Source organism: Berghia stephanieae, unplaced genomic scaffold, assembly GCF_034508935.2.
Source record: "Berghia stephanieae isolate SIO BIC M18660-M18661 unplaced genomic scaffold, UCSD_Bste_1.3 scaffold9, whole genome shotgun sequence".
In the NCBI taxonomy this organism is placed as follows: domain Eukaryota; kingdom Metazoa; phylum Mollusca; class Gastropoda; order Nudibranchia; family Aeolidiidae; genus Berghia; species Berghia stephanieae.
This window is the reverse complement of record NW_027629543.1, coordinates 30,001-57,849: the sequence shown is the minus strand read 5'-3', so window position 1 is coordinate 57,849 and position 27,849 is coordinate 30,001. Positions and strand designations below refer to the sequence as shown.

General features: G+C 35.3%; 1 protein-coding gene across 14 annotated transcripts in view; it reads right to left on the bottom strand.

The window, feature by feature from the left end:
• LOC144962345 (uncharacterized) overlaps positions 1-27,849 on the bottom strand; it is an 89,030-nt gene that overhangs the window by 47,939 nt on the left and 13,242 nt on the right. For 4 of the 14 annotated variants that reach the window (XR_013643451.1, XR_013643448.1, XR_013643452.1 and 1 more), the window contains exons 2-3: positions 24,175-24,587; positions 16,673-16,720 (exon numbers count right to left, since the gene is read on the bottom strand). The exons of 1 other annotated variant lie outside the window; for it this stretch is intronic. The gene's annotated coding sequence lies outside the window, so the exon portion shown is untranslated. Of the gene's footprint in view, positions 1-12,872; positions 12,898-16,672; positions 16,721-24,174; positions 25,065-26,410; positions 26,523-27,849 lie in introns of those variants that run through there. 9 more of the 14 variants (XR_013643455.1, XR_013643454.1, XR_013643457.1 and 6 more) reach the window with 7 other exon arrangements.

Below are 27,849 nucleotides of genomic sequence, written 5' to 3'. Positions count from 1 at the left end.
ATGATACTTTGTGGTCACAATTATCATATAACAATTAGCGATTACATAAAATTTCAACTTTCTAGATCAAAAAATAAAAAAGTTATTGGTGAAAAACATAGGGCTGGGGTGTAAAACCACCCCATGGAGTGGAATAGGTTAAGTTGAGCCTCTCTCTCTCTCTCTCTCTCTCTCTCTCTCTCTCTATATATATATATATATATATATATATATATATATATATATATATATATATATATATATATATATATATATATATATATATATATATATATATATATATATATATCTTCAACTCTTTGCTTAACAAACTTTGATACTGTAAGCCATGCAACATCTATCCAAGGTTCCCTTTTATTTTATAGGCCATATTTTATTTGGCTTTTTTTGTCTTATGACAATTCAGTTATCTCTCACCCTCTAAACCAACCCGTAGCAGACATCAATATTGGAAATGATGATGGCAAACGTGTTGATATTGATGACAATATGGATGATATTGGTATTGATGACGGTAGTGGTGTTGATATTGATGACAACATGGAGATATTGAAGATGGCAACAGTATTTATATTGGTAGTTAGGTCTGTAATATTGATGATGTTGGTATTGATTGAGCCAAAAATGTTGATATTTGTATTGATTAAGTTAACAATGTTGATATTGGTATTGATAGTGCCAACAGTCTTGATGCTGGTCTTGATGGTGGAAAAGTGTTGATATTGGTATTGATTATAGAAAGTGTTAATATTTGTTTCCATTGAAACACAATATTTGATCTGCATAATACATACAACAGTATTACGATTGTTATTTAAATTGACTTTTGGGGTAACTAGAGATAGTAGTATCGTTGTTATTAAGCGTAAAATAAATGAAACAATATAATTGATTGATACTTACATACTGTTAGTCACACATGGATGGTAGAAAGAAATAACAAAGATTAGACCTTTAAGTAAATATAGTTAAAGTATTTTTTTTTGTATCAATTGTTTCAATACACAAAAACTTGATCTTTTCAATAACGAAATATACACTAAACTTGCTCAAAGCGGTAACGTCCAATCAAGGGACGCTACTCTTCCACTAATCTCATTCACATTCCTTATTGTAAGCCGTGAGACATCATTCAAAGCTTCCTTTTTTACAGGCCCTGTTTAAATTGTCTTTATGCCTTATGAAAATTCAGATATCTTCTACGATCTAAAACTAACCCTTAACGTCAGGAAAATTGGTAATGACGATTGCAAAACTTATGAAATTGATCTCAACAGTGATAATATTGGTATTCAATATGGCAACAGTGTTGATATGGGTTTGATGACGGTAATTTAGATGATATTGGTATTGATGGTGGCAACAGTGTTGATATTGAATTTGATGGTGGCAACAGTGTTGATATTGGTACTAATCAGAGTAATATTGATGGTAATAAGATCGTTGATATTGGTATTGATGACGGTAACGCAGTTGATATTGTTATTGAAGATGGCAACAGTGATTATTTTGGTATTGATAACCGTAACTATACTGATATTGGTATTGATGGTGGCAACAGTGTTGATATTGGTTTATATGGTGGCAACAGCATTGATGTCCTAATTTTACACCTATCTCTATTTCTCTGTGCTTACCAAATTTCTTTTGATATAGTGAGCCGTGAGACATCATTCTATATTCCTTATTTATTTTACAGGCCCTGTTTAAATTGTCTTTTGGTCATATGACAGTTCAGGTATCTTCTACGTTCTAAAACCAACCCTTAACGTTAGTACAATTGGTAATGATGATTGCAAAAGTGATGAATTTGGTGACAACAGTGATAATATTGGTATTGAAAACAGCAACAGTGTTGATATTGGTTTGATGACGGTAACATTGATAATGATAGTATTAATGATCTATCTCTTTAACTCTTTGCTTAACAAATTTTGATACTGTAAGCCATGCAACATCTATCCAAGGTTCCTTTTTATTTTATAGGCCATATTTTATTTGGCTTTTTTAGTCTTATGTGCAGTCAGATGCGAAAATTTTAGAACTATAAGTTTAATAAGCCACATCAACAAAATACTGTTGCGTATAATTATCAACAGGCTAAGGAATAAGATTAACCCCGAAATCGCAGAAGAACAATATGGATTCCAACCTGACAGAGGGACAAGGAACGCAATATACCTCCTTCGTGTTTTAAGTGAAAGAGCTATACAGGTTCAGACCCCACTATACCTCTGTTTTGTCGACTACAAAAAAGCTTTTGATAGAGTACGCCACGAAGAAATACTAAAACAACTGCACTCCATTGGCGCTGATGAGAAAGACCTCAGACTCATGCAAACATTATACTACACCCAGCAGGCATCTATCAAAATCGGAAACTCTACAGGAAATTCCATTCCTATTAAGAAAGGAGTCCGTCAAGGGTGTGTTGCCTCACCAGATCTGTTTAATCTATACCAAGAAACAATCATGAGGGGCATAAATAATATGGAGGGAATAAAAGTGGGAGGTCACAACATAAATAATATAAGATACGCAGACGATACGGTACTCATTGCAACATCAGAAATCCAACTTCAAAGGATTGTTGACAAAGTGGTAGTAGATAGTGAAGCCAAGGGAATGGAAGTGAATATCACCAAAACGGAATGCATGGTAATACAGAAAAACCCCGAAAACAACAACACCTGCAATATAACGATTCACGGCGAGCAACTTACCAACGTAGAAAGTTTTAAATATCTAGGTTCAATAGTGACAACAGATGGAAGATGTAACCGAGACATACGAGCAAGAATAGCTCAAGCCAAACAGGCCTTCATGGACCTGGGAAACATTTTGAAAAACAAACAGATGTCGTTCGGGATTAGATTCCGAGTCTTGAAGTGCTACGTGTGGCCAATCTTGTTATACGGATGCGAAAGCTGGACTACAAATGCAGAAACACAAAAGAACATTGAAGCTTTTGAAATGTGGTGCTTGAGAAGGATGCAGAGAATATCGTATACTGCACACAAAACGAATGAAGAAGTGCTAAAACAAACATACCAACAAAGGAAACTAATGCCCTTAATAGTGGATCGACAACTATCCTTTTTCGGACACATAGTAAGGAAAGATAAGAATGAATACCTGGCAAGTTGTGGAAAAATACCTGGTAAACGCGCCCGGGGGAGACAAAGAAAAACACTCCTAGACCAACTGAAGGGCTTCACCAGCCTAACAATCCAAGAGCTGTTTGAAAAGGCAAGAGACAGGGAGGAATGGAGAGAGATAATTCATGCAGTATCCGAAGCCTGGACCAGGCATGGAACCTAGAAGAAGAAGAAGAAGTCTTATGACAATTCAGTTATCTCTTACCCTCTAAATCAACCCGTAGCGGACAACAATATTGGAAATGATGATGGTAAACGTGTTGATATTGATGACAATATGGATGATATTGGTATTGATGACGGTAGTAGTGTTGATATTGATGACAATATATGGAAGATATTGATATTAAAGATGGCAACAGTATTTATATTGGTAGTTATGTCTGTAATATTGATGATGATGGAATTGATGGAGGCAAAAGTGTTGATATTTGTATTGAAGAAGTTAACAATGTTGATATTGATATTGATAGTGCCAACAGTCTTGATGCTGGTCTTGATGGTGGAAAAGTGTTGATAATGGTATTGATTATAGAAAGTGTTAATAATTGTTTCGATTGAAACACAATATTTGATCTACATAATACATACAACAGTATTACGATTGTTATTTAGAATTGACTTTTGGGGTAACTAGAGATAGTAGTATCGTTGTTATTAAGCGTAAAATAAATGAAAGAATATAATTGATTGATACTTTTAAACTGTTAGTCACAAATGGATGGGAGAAAGAAATAACAAAGATTAGACCTTTAAGTAAATATTTAAGGATTTTTTTTGGTATCAATTGTTTCAAAACACAATAACTTGATCTTTTCAATAACGAAATATACACTAAACGTGCTCAAAGCCCTATACAAGGTTTTCCCAGTCATAAGGTTAAGAGGGCACGTAGGAGAGACATGACGCCAGTTAGGGGATATTATATTTTTCAGACACAGACAAATCTTTTAACGGCCAAATGCTCATTTTAAACCTGAGTTCGATGAGAGAATGTGAGTAAAGATTATTTCCCAAAGACTCAACCCTATGCTGATCGAGGGTCGATACCTGGACCGTCCGATCAGAAAGCGAGTGTCATACCACAAAACCATATAGACGCACAAACCATTTGATTTGCACGTTTAATTGTTATAAAACCTTAGTAAGTCACATTCTATTCAATGAAATTAACATGTTCATACATACAACAGTATTGTGATTGGTATTGAGAATTGACTATTGGGGAATGTATAGATAGTGGTATCGTTGTTATTAAGCGTAAAAAAAAAAGACAAATCTTTTAACGGCCAATTACTCATTTTAAACCTGAGTTCGATGGGAGATTGTGAGTAAAGTTTCTTTCAGTGCTGATCGAGGGTCGTTCCCAGGACCGTCCGATCCGAAAGACAGTGGCATATATATATATCTTTAACTCTTTGCTTAACAAATTTTGATACTGTAAGCCATGCAACATCTATCAGTTATCTCTCACCCTCTAAACCAACCCGTAACGGATAAAAATATTGGTAATGATGATGGCAAACGTGTTGATATTGATGACAACAGGGATGATATTGGTATTGATGACGGTAACAAAGTTGATATTGATGACAACAGGGAAGATATTGGTATTAAAGATGGCAACAGTATTTATATTGGTATTTATGTCTGTAACATTGATGAAGTGAGTAGAAAAGTGCCAGAAGACAATAGAGAATAAAAATTTTTCGCGGTGGTGGTGGGGTTTGAACCTGCGACCTTATTGGTACGACAACTCCGCCTGGCAGGTGAGAGCGTGGCTCTACCGTGTGAGCTATCCACGAACACAAAAATATTCGTTTCAAACCCAAGTCATTTCTAGATCCCTCTCTCACCCACTTCTGGGACCGCCGATTCGTTCGCCCACCACCATCGCGAAGTATTTTGACCAGCAGTTAAGCTTAATAGCCAATATTCTCAACACAAACATATAACATAGAAACGATTGAGACATTGAGTATGCTCCGGTGTATGGGGTGAATTTTTAATTCAGAAAAGTGAGTGGAGCAGGCACTTATGTTGGTAACAACAAGATATGAAGTGAGTAGAAAAGTGCCAGAAGACAATAGAGAATAAAAATTTTTTTCGCGGTGGTGTGGGGTTTGAACCTGCGACCTTATTGGTACGACAACTCCGCCTGGCAGGTGAGAGCGTGGCTCTACCGTGTGAGCTATCCACGAACACAAAAATATTCGTTTCAAACCCAAGTCATTTCTAGATCCCTCTCTCACCCACTTCTGGGACCGCCGATTCGTTCGCCCACCACCATCGCGAAGTATTTTGACCAGCAGTTAAGCTTAATAGCCAATATTCTCAACACAAACATATAACATAGAAACGATTGAGACATTGAGTATGCTCCGGTGTATGGGGTGAATTTTTAATTCAGAAAAGTGAGTGGAGCAGGCACTTATGTTGGTAACAACAAGATATGAAGTGAGTAGAAAAGTGCCAGAAGACAATAGAGAATAAAAAATTTTTTTCGCGGTGGTGGTGGGGTTTGAACCTGCGACCTTATTGGTACGACAACTCCGCCTGGCAGGTGAGAGCGTGGCTCTACCATGTGAGCTATCCACGAACACAAAAATATTCGTTTCAAACCCAAGTCATTTCTAGATCCCTCTCTCACCCACTTCTGGGACCGCCGATTCGTTCGCCCACCACCATCGCGAAGTATTTTGACCAGCAGTTAAGCTTAATAGCCAATATTCTCAACACAAACATATAACATAGAAACGATTGAGACATTGAGTATGCTCCGGTGTATGGGGTGAATTTTTAATTCAGAAAAGTGAGTGGAGCAGGCACTTATGTTGGTAACAACAAGATATGAAGTGAGTAGAAAAGTGCCAGAAGACAATAGAGAATAAAAAATTTTTTTCGCGGTGGTGGTGGGGTTTGAACCTGCGACCTTATTGGTACGACAACTCCGCCTGGCAGGTGAGAGCGTGGCTCTACCATGTGAGCTATCCACGAACACAAAAATATTCGTTTCAAACCCAAGTCATTTCTAGATCCCTCTCTCACCCACTTCTGGGACCGCCGATTCGTTCGCCCACCACACCATCGCGAAGTATTTTGACCAGCAGTTAAGCTTAATAGCCAATATTCTCAACACAAACATATAACATAGAAACGATTGAGACATTGAGTATGCTCCGGTGTATGGGGTGAATTTTTAATTCAGAAAAGTGAGTGAGCAGGCACTTATGTTGGTAACAACAAGATATGAAGTGAGTAGAAAAGTGCCAGAAGACAATAGAGAATAAAAATTTTTCGCGGTGGTGGTGGGGTTTGAACCTGCGACCTTATTGGTACGACAACTCCGCCTGGCAGGTGAGAGCGTGGCTCTACCGTGTGAGCTATCCACGAACATTGATGATGTAGGTATTGATGGAGGCAAAAGTGTTGATATTGGTATAGATGCAGTTAACAATGTTGATATTGGTATTGATAGTGCCAACAGTCTTGATGCTAGTCTTGATAGTGGAAAAAGTGTTGATATTGATGTTGATTATGGAAAGTGTTAATATTGGTTTCGATGGAAACAAAATATTTGATGATGGCAAACGTTTTGATATTGATGACAACAGGGATGATATTGGAATTATTATATCTATTGGTATGGATGAAGATAACAATGTTGATATATGTATTGATAGTGCCAACAGTCTTGATGTTTGTGTTGATGGTGGCAAAAATGTTGATATTGTTATTGATGATGGCAACAGTGTTGATATTGAATTTTGTGACAACAGTGATAATATTGGTATTGAAAACGGCAACAGTGTTGATATTGGTTTGATGACGGTAACATTGAGATAATGATAGTATTAATGATGGCAAGAGTATTGATATTGGTATTGTTGGGGCAACAGTGACGATATTGATATTAATCACGGAAACAGTGATGGTAATGTTATTGATGATGGCAATAGTGTTGATATCGGTATTAATGACGTTAACAGTACTGATTTTGTTATTGAAGATGGCAACAGTTATGATTTTGGTATTAATTAAGGTAACAGTGTTGGTATTGATATTGGTATTGATGGTGGCAATAGTGGTGATGTTGGTATTGATGGCGGCAAAATGATAGTGGTATTGATGATAGTCTTAATATTGTTGTCAATGGAAACATAATTATTGATATAGAAAAGAATAAAATACATAGCTATTGATATTGACTATTAATTTTGGGGAAACTATAGACCAGGCCTGTAAATGCACAATTTGCGAAAAGGCTGAAAAATGTCAGCCATATGTTCGCATGACCCAGAAAAGTGAGTGGAGCAGGCACTTATGTTGGTAACAACAAGATATGAAGTGAGTAGAAAAGTGCCAGAAGACAATAGAGAATAAAAAATTTTTTTCGCGGTGGTGGTGGGGTTTGAACCTGCGACCTTATTGGTACGACAACTCCGCCTGGCAGGTGAGAGCGTGGCTCTACCATGTGAGCTATCCACGAACACAAAAATATTCGTTTCAAACCCAAGTCATTTCTAGATCCCTCTCTCACCCACTTCTGGGACCGCCGATTCGTTCGCCCACCACCATCGCGAAGTATTTTGACCAGCAGTTAAGCTTAATAGCCAATATTCTCAACACAAACATATAACATAGAAACGATTGAGACATTGAGTATGCTCCGGTGTATGGGGTGAATTTTTAATTCAGAAAAGTGAGTGGAGCAGGCACTTATGTTGGTAACAACAAGATATGAAGTGAGTAGAAAAGTGCCAGAAGACAATAGAGAATAAAAATTTTTCGCGGTGTGGTGGGGTTTGAACCTGCGACCTTATTGGTACGACAACTCCGCCTGGCAGGTGAGAGCGTGGCTCTACCGTGTGAGCTATCCACGAACATTGATGATGTAGGTATTGATGGAGGCAAAAGTGTTGATATTGGTATAGATGCAGTTAACAATGTTGATATTGGTATTGATAGTGCCAACAGTCTTGATGCTAGTCTTGATAGTGGAAAAAGTGTTGATATTGATGTTGATTATGGAAAGTGTTAATATTGGTTTCGATGGAAACAAAATATTTGATGATGGCAAACGTTTTGATATTGATGACAACAGGGATGATATTGGAATTATTATATCTATTGGTATGGATGAAGATAACAATGTTGATATATGTATTGATAGTGCCAACAGTCTTGATGTTTGTGTTGATGGTGGCAAAAATGTTGATATTGTTATTGATGATGGCAACAGTGTTGATATTGAATTTTGTGACAACAGTGATAATATTGGTATTGAAAACGGCAACAGTGTTGATATTGGTTTGATGACGGTAACATTGAGATAATGATAGTATTAATGATGGCAAGAGTATTGATATTGGTATTGTTGGGGCAACAGTGACGATATTGATATTAATCACGGAAACAGTGATGGTAATGTTATTGATGATGGCAATAGTGTTGATATCGGTATTAATGACGTTAACAGTACTGATTTTGTTATTGAAGATGGCAACAGTTATGATTTTGGTATTAATTAAGGTAACAGTGTTGGTATTGATATTGGTATTGATGGTGGCAATAGTGGTGATGTTGGTATTGATGGCGGCAAAATGATAGTGGTATTGATGATAGTCTTAATATTGTTGTCAATGGAAACATAATTATTGATATAGAAAAGAATAAAATACATAGCTATTGATATTGACTATTAATTTTGGGGAAACTATAGACCAGGCCTGTAAATGCACAATTTGCGAAAAGGCTGAAAAATGTCAGCCATATGTTCGCATGACCCCTTTCCCCCCCCCCCCCCCCCCCCCCCCCCCCCCGATGAAGATGATTTAAATGAAGATAAATTAAAGAGATTAAAATTTTTAACCAGACAACTTCAACTTTAATTTCATAAGACATTTTCCATGTCAGATTACTGTTTCGCTATTGAATCATTTCCAAATTGTAAATATGAACAGCTTCGTGATGTTTTGGTTCTTCCCAGTAAACGCAAAGTTCAGTCTATTGTGTCTGCAACTGGAGTGGAACACGTTTTAGAGAAGACATTCCTGAAAGTAAATGATCAGCAAAAGCATTCTTTTTTTCATTATTGAAGTGAAGATACTCCCCACTGTTGCGTATTCAAGTGATAAACCCAATGGTTTTGTCAAAAATAATCCTGATATTAAAGCAACCTCAATGCTTTGCATCATGTTGAAAGGATTGCACGGGGTCCCAGTTTTGTGTTTTCTGCAACGCCTGTCGCAAAATTGACCGCATCAAATCAATTTTCTCTTGTAAAAGAAGTGTCTGCTCAGGTTGAAAATATGGTGGAATTGTTGTTGGGTAAATTACTGGTCAATTACTACCACAAGATCAATCAACAATACTGCAAGCATTTCCCAAGAATTTCTGACAGCAGAGCAGTTCATCCTTTGGAGTCACAGAGACCATGGTTTTTGCTTTATGATACAGTCCATCTCTTGAAATTCATTTGAAACAATTGGATTACTGTAGCATGTCAACAAACATAAAAATGTGACCTCATTTTCAGATATCAAAAGTTTATACTCATTAGAAAAAGAAAATATTCTAAAAATCACACCCATCACACATTCCTCAATATGCCCATCCAAGCTACAATTACAAAATGTCAAACATGAACTAAAGTATTTAACGAGAAGGTTGTTGGTGGTCTGAACCCGCAAGGTCATGATGAAACGGCAACTTTTATTCACAAAGTGTTGAATTGAAGGAATGTCGGAGATGTTTGCAGAAAAGGAGAGGATTTTCGATTCAGAAATCCAAATCGTGCAGTTCAACTACCGAGCTCAAATAATTTGGAAGCATTCCTGGAGATGTTCAAAGCTGCAAAGTCTGGTCATGGGGAGAGACGTATTCGATTACACATTATACGAAACGAGCACTGTTACAAACCACGGAAGGCATGATAGCAGTATGTCAACATTTGTTTTCTGCTGGATTTGAGTACGTCTTACTGAGAGAATTGCAAAGCGATAGAACTGAGGGAGAATTTTCAGTATACCAATAGTCAACTGGGGAGAATGCTTTCATGACGATTGATAATGTGTACAATGCATTCAAACAGCGTCTCACGATGTAGGCTGCATCATTTCTTCAATCATTAGAAACCTTAACAGATGATTCACATGCTTCTCTCTTTTTTCACGGGAATGTAAACGCAGAAGATGCCATTTCAATAGAAAATTCTTTACTTGATGTCTCTTACAAATACTGAAGAGAGTGATGTTGCATATGTGGCCGTAGGTTAGAAAAGACATTTCAGGATGTATTGATTTTTTACAGATGATGATGTATTTTTATGGTAGAGCAAAGAATTTTATAGAAGAAGTCTCCAGGGGATATCTTACTGTTCCAACACATCCATATACAAACGTCATAGGGCAGGTCTTTGTTTTACTAAAAAGAATAGTGATAAAATATGCTGTCATAGACAATTTGTTAGAATCTTATTGATTTATTGTTGATGATTATTGTGATCTCGGGTAAGCATCAGTAAATCTCTGCAGACGATTGGCTAACGTACTACTACGTGGAATTCACTACTTGGAAAAGGACCAGGAAAAGAATGCAGTATTATACCAGACATCATTGAAAATAGCACGGATTATTTATTAGGTTGTTATTTTTGTTAGTGTTTCTAAATGTTGAGGTGTGGAGGTTGTATCTAAATAATTTCAAAACAAGATACAACCTCCACACCTCAACATTTAGAAACACTAACAAAAAACATCCACAAAACTCAGCGAACATATTTGGAAATTAAAAGTCAACAAACTAGACCACAACATTTCATGGAAAATTTTATCTAAAGCAACAGGATACACACCAACATCAAAAGAATGTAGCTTATGCCTGGAATAGAAATATACTATAATCAAACACCCTCATGAAGCCAAAATCAACACGAAAAATGAAATGTACAATACGTGTCCACATCGCCGGAAGTTCTTATTAATCAACTAAAAACCGGAACCACTTCAACAAACAACAACATTCAACAAACCAAACTCATGTAACACTCAGTCCTGACGATGGCTGATTAGGCCGGAAACATCGATGTAGACTGACTCAAACATTGTGGTAAATATTAAAATAATAATTCGCTCAATTGCTACATGTCGAGCACTTTTCGTACCATATTTGTATCAAACACGATTCAATATATATATATATATATATATATATATATATATATATATATATATATATATATAATATATATATATATATATATATATATATATAATATGAATTGCATCACTCACTTATATGTGGCCAAAATATATGTTTCTGTGACTTTCTTCCACGTCTTCAGTTGGCATAATGTCCGAACAAAAGATGTATTCCCTTTAAGATTGATGTTTACACTCTTGTTTCCTTAATTCCTATGTGTTGTTGGTTTAGTGGTGACATTATACCCATTAAAGATGTGGAAGAAAGCTACAGAAAAAGATATTTTGGCCACATAAAAGTGAGTGATACAATTTATATTTTATATTAGCTCTAACCATCATTATCGAGCATTTTCGTACCTAGTGTACCCACCATATATATATAGCGCCTTTCGTCGAAACCTCAAAGCGCTTTTTAAAAAATCAAATACAATTCAACCAAAGTATCAAAACAATTAAGAGCATAAAAGGGCACCAATACATCATCAATATAAATGTCACATACAATACATTTAAAATTCAATTAAGTAAATATTTCCTGAAAAGATATGATTTCAGGACTTTTTTGAAAATGTCTATTGAGCTCGAGAATCTCACAGATTGAGGGAGATCATTCCAAATCGTGGGTTCGAATTTCATAAGAGACCTATCACCAAAATACTTTAGTTTAGTTTTAGGAGATGCTAACAATTTTGAATCGTGGGATCTAAGATTTCTCAGAGATACGTATGGTTGGAGTAAGTGTTGAATGTAAAGAGGAACAAAAGACTTAAATACACCAAAGCAGATAAGGGCTATTGTATATTCAATTCTAGCCCGGACTGGTAGCCAGTGGAGGATTCGAAGCATGTCGTTTATATCATCGTAATAAGATTTTCCCAGGACTAACCTAGCCTCACAATTTTGTACTCTCTGGAGCTTGTATATTTTGTTATTAGGGAGACCAACGAACAGTGAATTGCAGTAGTCAAGACGTGACAAGACCAATACAGAGACAATTATCTTCAAGGTGTTGAAAAGTAATAACGACCTCATTTGTGATATTCTACAGAGCTCAAAGTACATAATAGATAATAGTAAAACTTTCAGTAGATATAGTTAAAGTATTTTTCTTTATATAAATTGTATAAAAGCACAAAAACGTTATATTTTGTATAAAGTAATATACACTATATTTGCTGAAATAGCGTCACAAGGTGTTCCCAGTCATCAGCATTACGTAACAAGTAGGACGAGACATAAAGCCGGGTAAGGGATATTATAACATTTTCAGACACAGCCTACACTTTTAACGGTCAAATATTCACTTTCCACCTGAGTTCGATGAGGGAATGTGGGTAATGATGTACTCCCAAGGAATTAAAAATCAAAAACAAAAAACAACAACAAAACATCATAAAAATAAATAAAGAAACCATGGTGATGGTTTTAAAATGTAAATAGCTTATTTCGACGTTCAGAGCGTATTTTTCCATATTGTGTCGATAATGTTTTGAAAAATCGAAATAATGGTTGATTAAACATCACAATCAATGTCTCTGAAAAAGAAACACAACATTCTAATTAGTAATTGATGGAATTTTACATTGAACAAAAATATACTCTCAGCTAAAAACTCATTGATTTGGCTTATACAAGGGTTTTGCACAGATAAATAGAAAAGTTTGTTGGTATTAGGAATGTAAATGTAAATATAATGTAAATAATGAATTTATATAGCGCCTTAATATAGCGCACGTTAATCGTGCTCTGCGGCGCTTTACATAATAAAAATAAAAATGTTTAAAAACAACAAAATTAAAAATCACGACTCTACACGATACATAATAAGCACGCATACAAAAACAAAATCTAAGCAACATCCATTTCATGAAAAATAAGCCTCACGGAACTACTCAGTCTTCAGACCTTTCCTGAAAGATGATACATTTTCACAGGACTTTGTCAGAGGACTAAGTGCGTTCTATAGGCGTGTAGCTATGAATGATAAGGCTTTTTCACCGATAGTGGGTTTTGAGTTGGTAACCTGTAGAAATTGGGACTGAGATGATCTTAAAGTTCGAGTGGGTTCATATTTTTAATCAGTTCCTCCAAATATTCAGGCCCTAATCCATCCCTACATCTAAAAACATAGCAGAGTATCTTAAATTTTATCCTATACTTTACAGGAAGCCAGTGCAATTCCTGGAGAACTGGTGTTATATGATCTCTAATTTTTTGTTAATTTTCTAAGTCTAGCCGCTTTACTTTGATTTTTTTTTTTGTAGTTGATGAATTAATCATAATCTACTTTGACAGCCAATGAGAAGGGCATTGCAATAAACTATTCTGCTAATAAAAGAATTAACAAGCATCTTTGTAATATCTTCATCAATATAATGTCTGATTCTTCCAATGTTTCTAATGTGATAGTTACAACATTGGCATATTTTTTAAACATGATCTTCCATGGAAAACCCTTGATCTAAATACACCCCAAGATTTCTCACACAAGAACTAGGTTTAATAGCATTTTCACCCACTAGTATCTCATTTGTAGATATTTTTGTGAGTTGATACCTATTTCAAAAATAATCATTTCCGCCTTGTCATCATTAAATTAAAGTTTGTTTAGTTTCATCCAATCCTTTACGTTAGCAATACAATTTTCCATAACAGATACTGATGACAAATCTGAATCTTTATTGAGTTTTGTATACAGCTGAGTGTCATGAGCATAAAAATTAAAATCAATGGGAAAGGTGGATAACATATCAGAAAGGGGAGCTGTATACATTGTGAAAAGGAGGGGGCCGAGAATAGATACCCGAGTCACTCCACACGTTATTATGAATGGAGTTGATACATGGTTTCCTATGATTACCGACTGATTTCTTTCAAACAAATATTCCTTTAAGCTGTGCCAGTGATATAAAATTGATCACGTAGTCAAGTCAAAAGTAAATTTTGATCGATAGTGTTGAATGCCGCACTTAAATCTAGTAGAACAAGCATCGTAGCACTTATATTCCCTTATATTTTTAATTTATTTCCAATTCCATTGTGTTTATTCTCCAACAATAGTCTACACGTTTTTATATTTCACTTTCTATACTGCATTACACAGGTTTAGTTCGTGCTTCCTGACAATGGAGCATACTTCTTCATTCACCTTTCATCCTGAATTCATGATTAAGGGGAAACCCGAAACGTACATTTTATCTGTTTTCGTATTTCAAATTGAAGCTTACTTTCAATTTTACATTGTCATTTATTTGTTGACATAAAAAACAATTCTTTACAACTTCATCATCTGCTTGTTTTATTCCACAAAACCATGTTTTTTCTATCATTAAATGAGGGTTTATTTTCTCCTTGATGACCTGAATGCACGAGGTCTATAGAGTATTCGTACAATCTTCGCACAACTCGCAACATATTGGGCCAAATCCCGATCTGCAGACATGACTGAATTAGAAGTAGTCGGAAGTTCCATAGCAAAGGGAAGCAAATATTCATCGGTTCGCACACCAGTCATTCAAACCTATAACTCTACTATTTAACATACGTTGTTCGATATTTTTATCTAGATCCATTTGAATGACGCTTAGTTAGCTATTTTATCAAAGGAAGTATTTTAAAAATGCACTTACACATACACATTCACACACACGCACACGCGCACACGCACACACACACACACACACACACACACACACACACACACACACATCCTGCATACTCAGATTGATACACAATAATTCTCTATATGTAAGTCTCCCTGAAATCATTGATTCGGTCTGTGCTCATCACACACAAAGAACTGTTCCAATTGTATATTAAATAGGTGGGGAAAAGAGGGCTTTTTAATACACATACACACTATATACATACGTTCATATATATATGTATTAAAAGGGTGGGGGAAGAGAGGTGGGGGAAGGGGGGGGGGGGATCGAAGACGGGTGGTGGAGGTTGTGGTGGGGAGAAGTGGTCGATGGTGAAAGATGGGGGAAGAGAGGGGGTGGGGAGGATTTTGGGAGGTGGATGGGGGTTGGCAGTATATATATATATATATATATATATATATATATATATATATATATATATATATATATATAATATATATATATATATATATATATATATATATATGTGTGTGTGTGTGTGTGTGTGTGTGTGTGTGTGTGTGTGTATAATATATGTATGATATTCTTCAAATATTTCTCTGTGCGGCTATGTAGTTTTGTGGTGTGACACTCGCTTTCGGATCGGAAGGTCCTGGGTTCGAGCCTCACTCGGCGCGTAGTCCTTGTAAAAGGCTCTTTACTCACTCAGGTGTATAATGATTACCTGGCCTTTAACAGTGTTTTCACTGTCTGAACAAAATATAATATCGCCTTACAGGCGTCATGCCTGGTCCTAAATGTTAAATGCCGCTGTTGGACTTGGATCCCCTGTAAAGCGCTTTGAGCACGTTTAGTGGATATCGCGCTATATAACAGCTCAATTTAAATATAGAATTCTTATATATATATATATATATATATATATATATATATATATATATATATATATATATATATATATATATATATATATATATATATAAATATATATATATATTGTGGCGACATATATTGTGTGAATTAATGAAAAGGAAGAATTGCAAAACATATAATACATGTGCGGTTCGATGTGCAACACGAGCGATCGTGTTGATCGTTCCGCACACCTGCTTTCAGTCGAAAGTAGATCTTTTATTTTCAAAATGGTACTCCACGCCTATCCAAGTACTGCGAGGAATCACAATGTCTTTAATAATTTAGTTGATGAGGAATTACATCATATTTAGCTTGGATTTGACGAGTAATCTATACTTATTTTATAATTGATGTCATGTACTTTATATCATGTTTTTGCATATCAATGATGTATTGACAGGGTACCAAAGGCCTTGCTATTGGCCATGTTTAGCTCTTATTATGTATAGTATTGTATTAAAAAGTAAAATATATGAAAGAACATATCAAAGTGCTGCTGGTTTACACATCTCTCTCTCTCTCTCTCTCTCTCTCTCTCTCTCTCTCTCTCTCTCTCTCTCTCTCTCTCTCTCTCTCTCTCTCTCTCTCTCTCTCTACCTATCTATCTAACTCTCTCTCACACACACACACACTCTAGCTCTAATATATATATATATAAAGCAGAGAGCAACTTGGAATGGGAAAATAAATATAAGGGGGATTATGACATAGCAAAAGTTATCTCTTTGCCCTAGATGAGCGGTCAGAAGACCTCATCCAGAAAGTATTATTTGAGGTATTAGCTACTTACGACATTATCCGAGGCCGCATCACTGATAGCAACGGTCATAGCGACGAACTGTTTCGTGGGGGAACAAGAAAAAAGTTTATATATATTATATATATATATATATATATATATATAATATATATATATATATATATATATATATATATGTGTGTGTGTGTGTGTGTGTGTGTGTGTGCGTGTGGGTATGTGGGTGTTTGTGAGTGTGTGTGTCGCGTGTTCAATTACTTTGAGGCAACCAAAATACTGTTCACTGCAATATGCTAACAGTGGAGATTTATTTCATGGATGGTGGTGGTTGGGACGGTGGTATCTGGAATATTTTCTCCAACGACACCCTTGTCTAATTAACATTCTCTTAGAGCCCACGGAGCTGGAATGTATCCCAGTTTTTGTAGGGTTAAACAAGATTATATCAATTGCTTGTCACCCTTTGGAACAGGATGTTGTCAGTCGCAAAGCACTTTATATCAGATATATAAGACCCGGTGTAATTCGTGGTTCAAGGTGGAGATTAAAGTGTATTTTTTAAAAATAGTCATAATGCTCCGACCACTTGGACGTTTTACATTGGCAGTTACCTTCACCCGTAGAATCGCCATTTAATTTAGTTTAATATAATAGAGGTTTGTAAATCTTAGGGTTTTCCAGTTACATAATAAATTTTAATAAACTGCGTTAAGTAATGGGTTTTATAGTTGTCTAAAAATATAACCTTCACAATAAAATTATAAGCAATGAATAAGAAAATAAAAGTTCTAGTCCACTACTCATAAATATGGCTGACTAAAAGCAATAAAACAGACGCTGTGCCGTTGATGTGTGTTCTATGGAGGGAATATTCAAAGCCATTGGCCTGGCCTGTTATTTACCGACGTTCTGTGTTGTGTGTAGCTGATGTGGAGGGTCCGCCTTTCAACCATAAACGAATCTAATCTACAGGAATTGAATCACATTCTTTTTTAAGCATGCAATTATGACCCCTTTGCTAAAAAGAAAAGGAAATATTTCCCCCGAAGAATTGAACAAATTTCGTCTCGTTTCCAATTTACTCTTTCTCTCAAAAATCCCTGAAAAAGAGGTTGCGATGCAACTTAAAAGACATTTACTTAGATTTGATCTTTAAGAACCTCATCAATCTGCCTACAGACAGTACCACAATACCGAAACTACCCTTGTCAAGATTAATAATGATCTTCTTTGTGCTGGCCAAATTTCCATCTTAGCGCTGTTTGATCTAAGCGCAGCCTTTGGCACCCAGATCACTCTATATTAATTACACGTTTGTCAAAGACATTTGGAGGATCAGGTATCGCCTTAGTTATAGACTAGAAACAACTGGCCTAGACAGCCAATGGTCCTCCGTCCTTAGGGAAATTCCACCCATAAATAAACAAAATAACAACCTGTGAGATCATATTCATTTTTATAAAACCATTTTTCAGTACTTTTTGAAAGGTAACAGTTATGATTCAATTCCTGCCCACCTCCCCCCCCCCCCCCCCCCCCCCCCTTCCCATATAATTATTTGCTCTGTTTCTGAACATTTTTGTTCATTTAATCGAGGTGGTGGGGGGGGGGGGGGGGGGGGGGGGGGGCGGGCGTCTGATGATATATTCTATGTTCGAAAGAGAATTTCTGTTATGTTCCCCTTGATATTATTTTTTTGCTGTGAATGTCATGAGAAAGAGTAGGTTTTTTGGCTTTGATTGTTCTATTTTTGAGCGACATTCTTATGGACTTAACCGACATATAGTAATCCATACCATAATTATATCAGTTTTTTTCCCCTATACCATAACAGTCTCTCTCTCTCTCTCTCTCTCTCTCTCTCTCTCTCTCTCTCTCTCTCTCTCTCTCTCTCTCTCTCTCTCTCTCTCCCTCTCTCTCTCTCTCTTCGTTGTTTGGCTTTGTTTATTTTCTGTCCTCTTCCTGAACATTATTGTTAAATGAATTAATCACATCATTAATTCGCTTTTTTCTGTGTTTCTAAAGCAATATCTTTAAAAATCATTTGACGATAGGGAAATGGGGTATTACTATATGCAGCATTTCAGAAAAATAAAATAATAGAAAATATTTTACAATTGCAATATTCTAAGGGAAGGGATAAAATGGCGCCTACGGGAATCTCGTCGACTAAGTCAATCCTTCAGTTATCTAACCAATTTGGCCAATCAAACCTTTTGAATGATGACATATCGATGGCCTGTTGATCAAACCTCTGAAGTAGTGTTTTTGCCAATCCGCTGATCGAACCTCTGATGTCAACTTCAGGGATAAGCCCGCCCGCCCTCTTACTCTTTTGTTTCATGATGATCAAATCTCTGATGTTAGTTAAGAGCTTTAATCATCTGGTTTTTATTTCAAGGTAGACGGAGAAGTATTGCGCTATCCTCTGTAAGGTGATCGAAATACTTCGTGTAAATAATGTATAATGGGTTTTCGTGGGTTAATAAAATTGTGACCCATCGTCTCCAAGTGGTATTATGTCGGGATGAAGGTAGATGTTGATTTTATAGCCACACATATCAAACTTGGGGTTCGTTTCTTTTCATTATAGTGGGGAACAAATACTATTTCTTGAATTGCAAAAGTATTCTAAGTTCTTTTGTCTCATTCTTTTATTTCTAAAATTTAATTTCGAGATCACGTTTATCCCGACATAATACCGTTTTGAGACGGTGGGTAACATTCGTGTTTACAATTGTAACTTGCATAATTTGTTTTACAATTTATGGTGTTGTATTGACATCTATAGGCCTAGCATGTTAAAACATTATAATCATTTTGAGCAGCAATAAATACCACAGCTATGAATAATCTTTCTAAAGACACTTTGCGAACGGGAATCAAACCCATTATTTCCCGGAGGCCTCATTTGTAATCGCAAAGACAATGTACGGAAAAAGAGATTGAATTTTAAAATACCCCGACCACCCGTTCTCCCCCATCACGATTTTTAAAAAAATAAAACTTTCCCCGCCGCCGAGAATATGGAACGATTCTGTCCTTGAAATTTATTAAACAACAGGTAGGTGGTGTTTGACATGATCATGACAGTCAGCCAATGGCATGATTATATCACGTCGTCATTATGACACGCCGATGTTATCCTGATATGGTGCCACCTTTAAACCCCTACTCCTTCCTACCACACAAAAACATGGTACGATTTGTATTAGCGCTACCCGCATCAAATCATTTGTTTTACTACTTTATTATTGATGCAGTGAAGGTATATTAATGACACTACATTTACAAGCGTTCACATAGGCATAGCTATAGCTCTGATTCAAATTCCAAGAATCCAAGAAAAAAGGATAGAATCAAACACGTTTCCTCTTCAAAGAGAAAGAATGATGGCGGACATGACAAAACAAAAAGCTTCGCCAGATAGCCTTTCACCTGCATTAAAGAGATTAATGATTGGAACCTCCAACTCAGCCATGCTAGAGACCGATCTTGATTTATAATCAATACCGGCTACACCATATTACAGGTGAGGCGGACAATACTATTAGAGGTATAAAACATTTTTCAATCAATCCTTATTTTAAAAAAAACAAACTAGTTAAATGGTTTCTGTGCAGTGAGAACATCGTTGGCAAATATATGTACGTATCTAAAATGTATCATCTCAATTGCTAATCAAGAACGATTTATAGTAACATTGTTATACGAATAAATGATTCAGTTCTGAATTAAAAAGTCAAATATAACACAGTTCGTTAGTGAAACAGTTCCGAATATTCATTTATCAAATGCCCTACCTAATTTAATTTTCTGATTATCTAATTCATGCCCTTGGTAAATTATGACTATGATAAGAATCGGTTCGATAACATACTGATTTTATTGGATAGAATGCTTGTTTTCTTGTTCCTCAACCAGACTTCGAAATAAAAGCTCAAACTGACCAGAATGATCGACCTCAACAAACTTTCCTCAACACAATAAATGAACAACTTTCGGACAGCATTGAGCCAAACACTTCACATAAAACTGTTGATCAAGGTATTGACAATTTGTTTCCATAAATTATAGAAGACTTATAGTCTTTCAGTTTTATCCTTTTTTTTTTTTTTTTTTTTTTTGTTTCTTTTGTTTTGTTTTATGCTTGTAAGACAAATTGATCTAGCTATTTCAAGTATTTTAATCTAAACTGCGCACGTCTTTTTCCTTCCTGGTAACTGGTTTTAGTAATGTGATTATAAGTCTTTGCGTAATGCATAAAAAAGTACATAAAGAATACAAGTAGAATTGCATACGGGTGCTCGATGATAAATATGTAATAAACTGATTATAATCATCATTCAAAAAGCTTCATATTGTCAATGTTACTTATTTCTCAGATCAAACAATCCAAGACGACTCAGAAATGACTGAACACAGAGAGCGATGCCTTTCCTTCAAATAGGCCTAACAATGAAGAAGTTGTGGAAACACTACGGACATTTCAAACAATAATCACTTGGATACGACAGATGACCAAATAGTAAAACTGATGACAAACAAAAAAGACAAGCCGGAAAATGTTATGTTGGAAGAAAATACGATTCATCAAAGAAATGCATATATATTGAAAAGGAAGCGAATATATTGGAAGAAAGATGTTATTGCAAGGGAATAGAAACGAAGTGTATCGAAGTAACAGAGGAAGACAGACAGCATATTTTTCATTTCTTTTGAATTAAATTACAGACTTGGGAAGAAAAGCGCATCTTTATCAAGACATATCCGCTGGTCGGAAAATTCTGTTAAGAGAAGATATCGGGTTAAAAATATTTTTTCAAACTAAATGGAGTAAGGAAATCAGTATGTAACAAAATATTTTTGGACAGGACTGGTCGGAGCTGGTGCCTGAAAGATGCAACGCAAAAGCCACGAAAAGAAGCGATCCCAACACTGTGATACAGAAAACACATTGTGTTGATCTGTTTTTGAAAAAAAAAATCAACACTGTTCCTCCCACTATTATCGGAAATCGAAAACAAATTGTACGTGGAACGCGTATTCAGGTCTTATAAAGGACATTTACAAAGCGTATAAGATAAATGCTCCGAGGATGGCGTCACATCTATTTGTTGACCTTTTTACGCAGCTTTTTGTAAAAAAATAACATGGCTTTATTTAAGCCAAGAAAAGATAAATACGATGAATGCGTCAAACACGAAAGTGGAAACTTGATGAAATGGCATGGAATTCTCATCGCTGAAAATGGGAGACAGCTTGGAGTAAAAAAGAAAAGGATAAAGCTCAAGGAGCAACAGATACGTTATTGATCTCAATGGACCTACATGCTGTTTTATTATCTCCATAGATTCAAGCCTCTGCACTTTACTAAAGGACTAAGTTGACAGTTCACAATTTCACGATATTTGATATGGGAAGTTCTGAAGTGGATTGCTATGTTTGGCATGAAGTAGCGGGAGGTCTGACCGCTAACGAGTTTTGTAGTTGTCCCTACAACTACATATGCGCAAAATTAATTGCTGGTATTTACAACAATTTAATAATCTACAGCGACGGATGCATCTATCAAAATAGGAAGAAGACGATGTAAAAAATGTTGAGCTTTTTTGCAAGGAAGTATGGCGTTACAGTCAAACAAAATTATTTAGAGAACGGACATACTCAGATGGAGTGTGACTCCATCATTGCAGCGATTGAAAGACAGTTGACGAAAAATGGCAGACCTTGTGACATTTTCACACCATCTGACTAAATTACAATTATACAAATCTCTCGCAATCAAGACACGACTCCATACAAGGTATATTACTTCACACACACACACACACACACACACACATATATATAATATATATAATATATATATATATATATATATATATATATATATATATATATATATATGAATGACTTCTTCCAGTCATTTGATGAAGTAACACCCTTAACGTCAATCAGTCCAGGAAAGATGGTAGAAGAACCAACTGTTCCTGACCTAAGAGCCCTTCGTTGTGAACCATATGGAAATATCCTGTTTAAACTGAACCACCCTGAAATCTGGAATCTGCTTCCCCGATCAAGGAGTGATGGAAGAGCAACTTATCATGACCAGCCAAAGCAGCTTTACGCCAGTGAGAAGAAGATCACTACAACTATCTACAACATGATAAAACCAACTTTGCCAAAAGATGTACATGGATTTTACGACAAATTGCTACACTGGTTGGATTCTTACAAATATGATTGTACTTGATTTGTAACTTACCTGGTAAATATAATGAAATATATCTATTGTGTTCATAGTTAATTTTGCATTTATTGGATAACGCAGATTGAATTGAACCAGTAAATTTAAAAATTAATAAAAAGTAATGAATAAAGCATAAATTGAAATGAAAGATTAAAAAAAATATTAATCAATAAGTAAGTGAAAAGAAAAGAAATTGATTCCAAGCAAAAAACATTTTGTTCTTATGGTAACAAAAGACCGATGATATACATTTCCAATTTTGCTGAAACTTTGTCTGAGGTCAAAACTTATGATTGCAATAATGTTCAACATTTACAAGTTGTTCTCAATCTACAATGTTTGTTAAAATTTTTAAAATAATAATAATAATAATAATAATAATAATAATAATAATAATAATAATAATAATAATAATAATAATAATAATAATAATAATAATAATAATGATACTATTAATGATGATGATGATGATGATGATGATGATGATGATGATGATGATGATGATGAGATATGATGATGATGATGATGATGATGATAATATAATAATAATAATAATAATAATAATAATAATAATAATAATAATAATAATAATAATAATAATAATAATAATAATAATAATAATAATAATAATAATAATAATGATATTATTAATAATAATAAATATAATAATAATAATAATGACACTGACAACTCGTACAATTCATTACAAAGTATTAAGAAAAGTATTTAGATCAGAGGATAGCCAATAAGTAGCAGCTCTCCTTTATCTCAAAACCCGTTGATCAAACCTCGGAAGTGACATCGGATGATAGATCGTCGTGAATACGCCGGGCGCGAAACTCTGATGTCGACATCAGAGCTTTGATCAACGGATTCGCGAAAACGCTACTTCAGAGGTTTGATCATCGGGCCGTCGATATGTAATACATACACAGCAGGCCACCGCTCGACTGACTAGTTGTCTAAGTAATTATATTTAAAATCTTACATTTATATTTTAACATCATTTTTTTACATCTGTCTATGTAAATTATAAAATTATTCCGTGTATCGAAAATGTATGAAAGTAAATCAGAGCGAACTTTTTTTATGTTTTAAAATAATTACAAACGATTATTTACAGACAGATTGTGTAAAATTCGGCTCAGCGAAACACATTCTCATTCAAAGACTAACAAGCAAATTAATTATGAATGTATCCATAAACCTTCACAACATTATTATTATTATTAAACATTAACCAAAAATTGAGAAACATCAAATAAAATAAAGAAACTCTTACCAGAATTAGAACGTTGAAAATGTTCATTTGATGAATAGAAATAGCACGATTGAATTCACAGCTGCAATGGTCGTCCGTTGAACACAAATGAATTCAAACCTGAGATGGAGGTTCTTATAGATGTAAATGTAACACATTCAATCCCACGTGTTTCTACAAACAAGGCCAAAGTATAACAAAAAACTAAAATACAGTCGTACCTCCATAACCCGGATTCATATAATCCTCTTCCTAATATTGAAAGTTGCTGTTGGCTGGGCACCCCTTGTAAAGTACTTTGAACACATTTAGAGAATATTGTGCTACATAAATGCTCATGTTGTGTTCTTTTGGTATTCGTAGTCCTAGTAGTAGTAATAGTTGTAGTTGTGGTTGTTTCACATTATCTGTCAATTCCAGGTACCAATTAACATCTGAGTTGAGTAGGCATCTAAAGTTATGCAATGATTAAATACACTTTTCTTATGAATAATGATCCATCTAAACACAGACCTTATACGTACAATCACTGTGAATGATGATGATGATGATGATGATGAGGAGGAGGAGGAGGAGGAGGAGGAAGAGGAGGAGGAGGAGGTTGAGGAGGATGATGATGATGCTTATCCATTTTGTGAATTATTTACCTGGTAAATAGTTATATAACAAACAAGTAGCCACAGGTGTTTTTCCTTTCAAACGTCCTCCTATCTGATGCAATATTATTATCTCTCTCTCTCTCTCTCTCTCTCTCTCTCTCTCTCTCTCTCTCTCTCTCTCTCTCTCTCTCTCTCTCTCTCTCTCTCTCTCTCTCTCTCTCTCTCTCTCTCTCAACCCCTTTTAAAAAATCTGAATTGACAATAGAAGGACACGTTAGCTCTTTTCGGCAAATCGTCATAGTAGACAAAACTATGAAAAACGTAATGAAAAAAAGGCCAATAAATCGTAGGTAGACTCAATTCAAACAAGGAAAGCTTTTCTTAGTTTTTTCTTTCACTGTAACAATTGTTGTTCATCTTTATTTATCCCTTTATAAAAACCAAAAGGGGGCGTTATAAACCAAATGCTTATGACTAGATAACACATTCTAGAACAGTGTCACAATTTTAAAACAGTGGTTTAAGTTTGACGTCATTCAGCTCTCGTTATTGTTTTCAATTAACCATTTTTATGAGTAGTCATCACTAAATTGGTTTAATGAGAATATATACGTTTTAAGGTTACACGCAGTTCTGTGTGTCGGTACCTTATACCCGGCTGTCGACATGTTTTGAGTGTTTTTGATAAACGAATAACATCAATATATTCTAACGTCATCAAGTGTGTTGTCCTTTGATAATTTCAATATCACTGGCTGATGGCCTTTTGTAACATATGCCCATTATACACAGAGAAGCGCAAACAAGATAATGTTTGTCTCAATGTTTCTCGCTTCACCAACACAAATTTGCATAATTTATAAACCGCTGTACATCATACATTGGCATATCGTCTTTCTTTTACAATATTTTTCCCATAGTTTTATAAACTTCAACAATGGAATAATTAAAATTGTCCAAATCATCAAATACGTGAGTTTCACAAATCTTTCACTTAATCACAATTTGGCAATTAGGGACTCATCTAAACTCATGTTAATTCGATGTTTAAAAAATCGGGCAAAATGAAATGAAAGCCTTTTGTCAGTGTCGGGCAGATTGGCCTGAAATGAGAATATTCCGATTGCATTCAAATATCGTGACAATTGAAATTTTAAAGCTTGATTCAACTAAACTAAATGAGCTTTTCTGGTATTGTTTTTGTTTTGGCTAGCTCAATTGTGCTTAAAGATCTTTATATTGGCCCAAGCCAACAACAACGTTTAACATGTAGAACAAGACCTGTGAGGCGCAATTAATTAATTTTTCTTTGACAGTGATACAATGCTGTAACAGGCCAGGTCTTACGCCTGAGTGAGGTGAGGGAAATGCTGTCCAAGTATTCACATTGTTGCCACTCAGAGAGAAAATTCGAAAGAAGAATCGTAAAAAAAAGAATTCTTGCGTTATTATAAAGCAATTTTTCTTTTCAATTTTAAACTGTTATCTGTCTGCTCAACCATAAAGAAACATGGATAAGTTTCGGGTCTATAAGCTTAGGAGGCAGGATGGCCAAGTGGTTAGCGCGTTGTACTCTGGACATAGTGGTTCTGTGTTCGATTCCGACCGAAGCCAATTTTCACTTTCCTGGAGCAAGAAAATTTACTCCAATCACTCACTTCATTCAGGTGTAAAAGGGTACTTGTCAAGCTGGATTCCGACCGAAGCCAATTTTCACTTTCCTGGAGCAAGAAATTTACTCCAATCACTCACTTCATTCAGGTGTAAAAGGTACTTGTCAAGCTGGGATAGTAATCTGCGATAGAATATCAATCAAATACATATGTTTATAATTATAGCTTCACGCTATTGAAATCGGGATAACTCCTGCACCATTGGCTACAACGCTCCTAAGAACTTAATTTGTCTGACAATGAGCTCAAGTGGCTCAGAAGGACTTACTTAAGGACAGAATATTTTCACTGAGAATTCCCGAAATAAATAACGATAAAGATAATTGATCCCACAAGTTACCGAATAGATGTGCGACTGGTATTAGACACGTTACTGAGGTGTCACAATGTGTGACACTTCTTAAATTATTTGTATAAACATACGTCATTTAAATTGCCGAAAATCTTATATTGCTATGCATTCTTTAGATACGTGGTTTCATCACATATAATTATATTTTGAATTGTACTTGCTTTTTTATACTCAGAATTGAAATAATAATAATAATAATAATAATAATAATAATAATAATAATAATAATAATAATAATAATAATAATAATAATAATAATAATAATAATAATAATAATGATAATAATAATAACAACAATTGTAATAACAATAGTAATAATTACAAAGATACACCACGAACACAACACACACACAACTTACACACAAACACATCACACACAAACAAACATACACACACACACACATACACAACACAAACACACACACACACAAACAGACGCACACAACACACGCGCACGCACACAAACACACACATACACACACACTAAACTGTTGTTTGTTTTTTTAACGGCCTGAAATCTATTCCTTCAAAAATAACTAGACTATAATAGCCCTCACCTTTACTCGATTTCTAATCTTTAACCACATAATAACCATTTTTTCTCTAAATTTATTATTAATGGATCTTCGGTCGTTTACGTTCGCTATCTTATATAAAAATATTTTTGCTGTCAGTAAACACCACATTAGAATGTTATGGTCCCTGTTTATTTTATTGATTTCTGTTGTGAAACTGTCCTCACGTGAATAGATAATATCCCCCCCCCCCCCCCCCCCCCCCCCCCGCTAACTTTTAATCACATCATCTGGTGTGTAGCACAGATAATTTCATCTCATGACGAGCTTCTCAACAGCGTATTCAAGTGGGCGCCTTCCTGTCACTTCCTTCGGTTTATTGATTCGATGGATGGGTAGATGGATAGATGGATGGATTGATGGATCATTGGGTGGATGGACATGTCGATGAATGGATGGATCAATGGATTGATGGATGGGATAAATAGATGGATGGATGAATGGATGGATGGATGGGATAAATTGATGGATGGACGAATGGATGGATGGAATAAATA